The sequence below is a fragment of the Dipteris shenzhenensis genome, chromosome 19, assembly GCF_047967505.1.
Source record: "Dipteris shenzhenensis isolate YYH24624 ecotype China chromosome 19, Dip_SZ_1.0, whole genome shotgun sequence".
Taxonomy (NCBI): Eukaryota; Viridiplantae; Streptophyta; class Polypodiopsida; order Gleicheniales; family Dipteridaceae; genus Dipteris; species Dipteris shenzhenensis.
The window spans coordinates 33,515,353-33,521,352 of NC_141614.1; positions in this window are offsets into that span (position 1 = coordinate 33,515,353).

The following is a 6,000-nucleotide window of genomic DNA, read 5'->3' on the forward strand; positions in this document are numbered from 1 at the left end:
ATTGGTATACCTCTCTACATCCAGTAGGGAATGACATCCTAGTAGCAGTGGGCAATGATGCAAAATGTCCAGCAAAAGGAAAAGGTACGATTGCTCTCAAGTCAGATGGAGTTTAAAACAATTGTATGATGTTCTTTATGTGCCAGATATCAAGAGGAACTTGTTGTTCATTTCTACGATCACGAATCGGGACCTCAAAGTTCACTTCGATAAGAATGGTGCACAGATTTTGGATCTTCAAGGGAAGGTCATTGGTAAAGGTACACGGTGCAACATCTACGAACTCTCAGCTTTCAGTGCTCGAGCCAATGTGAGCAACACTAAGCTGTGGCATGAGAGGTTTGGTCATCTAAACCTTAGTTTTTTAAAGGAGATGCATAAAAGTGGAATGATTGCAGACCTACCAAAAATTACAGATCTACTTCCCGATGTATGTGAAGCTTGCATGATGGGCAAGCAGGATCGGTAGCCCTTTCCTAAAGAGGCCAGCAGGGCAAAGGCTCCTCTAGAGCTCGTTCACACGGACCTCTATGGAAAGATGGAGACAGAAGCTTTGGGTGGTTCCTACTTCATGACGCTGATCAACGACTACAATAGAAGGATATGGATATACTTCCTGAAGACTAAAGATGAGGCTTTTAGTAAGTTCAAAGAATGGCATGTAATGGTCGGGAAAGAAACGGGGAGGAAGGTGAAGAAGTTGAGATCAGACAGAGGTGGTGAGTTCACATCAAGTGAATTTGAAAGTTACTGCAAAAGTCATAGGATCAAGAGGCAGAAACCCCTGCCACATACATCACAACAAAATGGAGTAGCAGAGCGCAAGATGCACGTCATCTGTGAAATGGGCAGGAGTATGATGAAAGGGAAAGATTTGCCAAAGACTTTCTAGGCTAAAGCATGTAACATGCCAGTTTACATTCTGAATCGTAGCTACACGAAGGTTGTGAACGGGATGACTCCACCTTTTCTGGTAAGAAACCTTCAGCTGCACATTTCAGATTTTTTGGATGTGACCGTTTTGTGCATGTCCCTAATGCTAACAGGACCAAATGGGAACCGAAGAGCTGAAAATGTATTTTCTTGGGCTACAGTGAAGAGGCAAAGGGTTACTGTCTCTATAATCCTGTTACCAATCCCCAGATGTGATATTTGCATCCCATTTTCCTTATCAAATGAATTTAGGGTGTGAGATATGTCCCCTTTATAGCGCTTTACTACATAAGTGATACTTCAAGGAAAGAAATAGATGCCATTGAAAGTGACTTTGAAGCACACCCCAAATGAGCCAACACCAAGATTCTCACCCTCCTCTATAGCCTCAGTGGGGACACCTAACATGATTAAACAATCGGCATTTCTAAATGAATGTGCTTTGTGAGAAGCATTCCCATGACTAACCTCCATGGCTAACCATGCCTCAGAAGTTGGATCATATGCATGTTTTAATTGTTCATATTGCACACGCTTTGAAATGGTGAAATGTGAATCTATGTCTTTTGTACTCTTGCTTCTAGCCTTCTCCTCTTTCCACTTCAAATCCCAAAAATCTAATTTTTCCATGTCAATATTAGTAGTAGGTAATTCATCCCGGAGGTCTTGTGCACATTTCATTGGAGATGGGCATCTCTCCCATTGTGTTTGCTATGACCATATTGTAGAAACACTCTACGTAAACTGCATTGCTAGTTGCATTTTTATTTGTTTATTACTCATCTTGCTTATCCCTATACAAAAATGTTGTCTAATGACTTTCAACCATTTTTTCCGTTGCTCTGCTTCCATATTGCCAAGTAGTTCTGGCAAAGACATGCATGAAAAAATCATTTATAGAGAGAATAAAAATTATATTAATATTCTAACACAATCAATAAGTGACAAGGTTAACTGTAATAAAGAGCACAATGAATTCCATAATGAGACGACTCCTTAATCTATACTCTTATGCAAAAGAAATATGGCTTGAATCAAAAGTAATATCCATGATACTATTAATATTCGGGATACCAACAAAGAGGCTTAACACTAGTTTGGTAATAAGACATTAGTATGTCCTCAAACATAAAATGGCTATCCCTATTTTGAGATTTCTCTATATGGATGGTGGAGATGTCTTTGTATTTGAAAGATAGTATTTACTTTTTCAAGTACTTAAATCAACTAACTATGGGGTTTTAATTCTACTTGACTAGTCAAAAAATGATTAATCATGCATTGATGTTACATTGTACCATGTAAACACAATTTCTAGGTTTAGACTTTAATTATGTGTGTAAATTATAGACTATATCCAATAATGACTTTCACATGTTCGTTCAATTTTAAGGAACATTAGATATTTCTTAGTATTGAAACAATGTTTTAAAAAATGTTAATAATAAAAGTTTTTTTCCAAATATAGATATATGATTTAATTTTGTTGAACCAATAATTTATACTAGTCCAAATAGCAACTTATATAAAATGAAGAAAATGGAGGCTTTGTCATTGAACAGGTCGACTATACATCTTAATGGGTACTTATATTGAATAGAGGTTAAAATTACAAAACTCAAAATTATAGACTCATAAAATAGATGATTTTTTCCCTCATTGCGCTACCAAACTAGTGTAAATTATGTCTCATGAAGCTACCAAACAGTGTTACAAATGGGACTCAAAATGTGATATTATTACATCATTGCACCAAAAGATGGCAGAAAAGATTTGCCTTCTATTACAATTAACTACTTCACAAGGCTTAGAGTAAGGTCCATCTCTTCAATAGGCCACATAGCCAACTCTCCATCACATCCAAGCATCTTGAGTTGTTGCATTTCCTCATTAGGTGCAAGCCTCTCTAATAGATATTTTGCCATCATCTTATGACCAATGTGTGCCAAAATGGCACACAAAAGTGCACTATCAGGCATGCAAATACCTAGAATGAAATAATTAGCAACATCAAAGAAAAACCTCACCATTTTGGTGATAACCTAACCAAGGGCAAACACATCTGATTGTGGCCCGTATCTCCCTTGTTTTGCAAAAACTTGTAACTCTGGTGCAAGCCAATATTTTTTAGCATGGTCTTGCTCATGATGGAAAATCCGTTGCACCCAATCTTCATCACTCTCATCTTGTAACCACTTCATATTTTTAAGGCCTTTCTACGATCCTCAAAAATGTCTTGTGCCATTCCCCAATCAATTATTCCAACTTGACATGCACCATTTGGAGTAAAATCAAGCAAGATGTTGCCAGGATGCAAGTCTGTATGGAACCATTAGGCCTTATGCAAGCATGCTACTCCAGCTAGAAGAGCATGGATTAAATGGTGCACGTTGGCACAAAAGAAGTTGATTCTCTGCACCACATCACCAAAGCCTATGATTGCATCCTCTAGCTTTCCTTGTGCTTTTGCTTTCTTCTTAGCTCCTCCCTTCAAGTGTGTATCAACATAATGCCTAAAGGACCCTTCATTAAATGGAAATTGGAGAAAAATTTGAGATAAGCTACCACCATTGAAGTATGGTGTGATGGTCCAGAGAGGATCCTCTTGGGTAGTAGCAATAACTCAGATGAGGATAGGATGTACTTTTTGCATGGCCCCTTCTCTTCGTGCTTCTCATCTACAAGCACCAGCAGTTCCCCTGTATTGCTTGCTAGCATACCACATGTGTTGTAAGAAACGAGGAGATCCTATGATGCAGACTCGATAGATAGTTCCATATGTTCCTAATCCAATCTTTTCACCTAGGAAGATCTGTTGATATATCGTATATGTCACAAAAGTAATATTTCTTATGTGACTAGCTGGCTGTTGTAGCTTTTGTATTTCACCTCTAGGCACCTTTCCTTTCAAGACCACAACACCCACTTCCTCACCTTTCTCAGCTCTCTCCTCTGCGATGCCAAACTTTAAGGCTGACTTCTTCTCCCAGCTCTCAATTCTAAGATTCTTCTTATCAGATCATAGAACCTTGCTTTTATGTATAGCCCACAATGCATCCCATTTTTCTATTTGTAATGCACTAACATCATTGGCAAATCCTGGTCTTGTAGCACATGTTTGCTTAAACCGTGTGTGAACATCACCAATTTGGGATTCAACCCAAAGCAATGCATCAGAATCCCAGCTCACAATGCTAGCAAGCTTATGAGTTTGAGCACATTGTTCTAGCATCCACTTCATGTCTTGTATAACCTTAGTCTTAAAATTACTCAACCTATTAATGCTCTCTATTATGGTCTCCATCTATCTCTTGTGCAAGCTATTTATTTGCTCTAGCATTTGTTCTATAAGTGCTTGCTTGACTTGCTTGCGTTGTTTCAATGTTAATGAACGCTTATGCTTAGAGCCAACAGAACCTTCCATCTTGAAGGAAAATCTATGTAGCAGTTTGAAATCAAATATAATTTTTGCATATACAAAATTTGTGTATTAATTTCATGTAGTGCATGATACAACATGTTAATAAAACTTATGGAATACAACAAATAGTACATGATATAAAATGTATATAGGAAAAAATGGACTTAGCACTTAGCTGACAGCTTTATTTCAACTTAATGCATATGAGGGGGGGTTGTGACTATGTGAATGCATAGAGTGGACTTTAAATCAAACAGGCATGCTTCTTACATAAGAATAAAAAAGGTTGTTACCTCTCTCTTTGAAAGAGTCCAGGAACTCGACCTTCGAAGTGGTCCCATCTAGTCCCATCGCCTTGTGGGCATAGGGCCCAGGAACCAATCCCTTGGCCAAGCCTTGGGTGGGGCTTAACTTTTAAGAGAAGGGATAGATATCTATCTTCACTACTACCATGTGGCACATTTGAACCTCATGTGAATGGTTATGGAAAATTCTATCTCTCTAGAACATTTCAACATAATTCATACGAGGGGGGGTTATGACTATGTGAATGCATAGAGTGGACTTTAAATCAAGCAGGCATGCTTCTTATATAGGAATGAAAAAGGCCATTACCTCTCTCTTCAAAAGAGTCCAGGAACCTAACCTTAGAAGTGGTCTCATCTAATCCCATTGCCTTGTGGGCGTAGGGGCCATAAACCAATCCCTTGGCCAAACACTGGATGGGGCTTAAGAGAAGGGATAGAGATCTATCTTCACTAATACCAAGCTACACAAGCATTTTAAAGTAAATTAACATATGCAACCTTAAATCAACCTCAACCTAGTTTTCAGCTTCCTTTTTATAACTATGAAATTTCTTTAGATACGTTCGAATACCAAAGTCTTGGTGGGGAAACTACTCAAATAGGGCTTTAAACAAAACAAAGAAAGCTTAAAGAGGGTCATCGAGTTGATCTACTTTGTTTCAAATGGATGTATTCTATGTACAGATAGCAACAAAACATTGCAAGCTAAAGCTAGAGATGTGTATGTGGTTTGAAAAGTTATGTTTTGAACTAAAGAATTGCCATTTATTATAAGGTGCCTATACGTGGAATTATCTAACCCTTGTGAAAAGCCATAAGATACAGTTAGATTTATGAGTAGGCTAATATTTAAAGGGGATTACGTTATGCCAAGAGGGACTTTCATGATATGTGGTGATTGGATAAGGGTACGTCTACCATGGGTAAATGCATGAAAAACTATAGACTTTTAGCACTTATCAGGCATGTTCTAGTCTGACTCTATCACAGCTAAATGGACACCTAACATCTTCAAATCAAGAGTGTGAGTTACGTAGGGAATCACCACCTACAAAAAATCAAGAACCAAACTGATGGGGAAATTCCTAACCTTAGAAGTGGTCCCATCTAATTCCCATGATGCATATAACATGTACCCAATCATGTGTTTTTGTAGCCAATAGAAAGCATCATGTGTTATATTTATTGCAATTACTTTGTGATTGAAATCTAAAAATCACAATTCATACACATAATCATACTACACAAGAACTTTAAAGTAAATTAACATATGCAATCATTTCATATCCAAGCTACAATGACACTGAAAGTTGAATAAACAACTAAGTGTCAAGACCT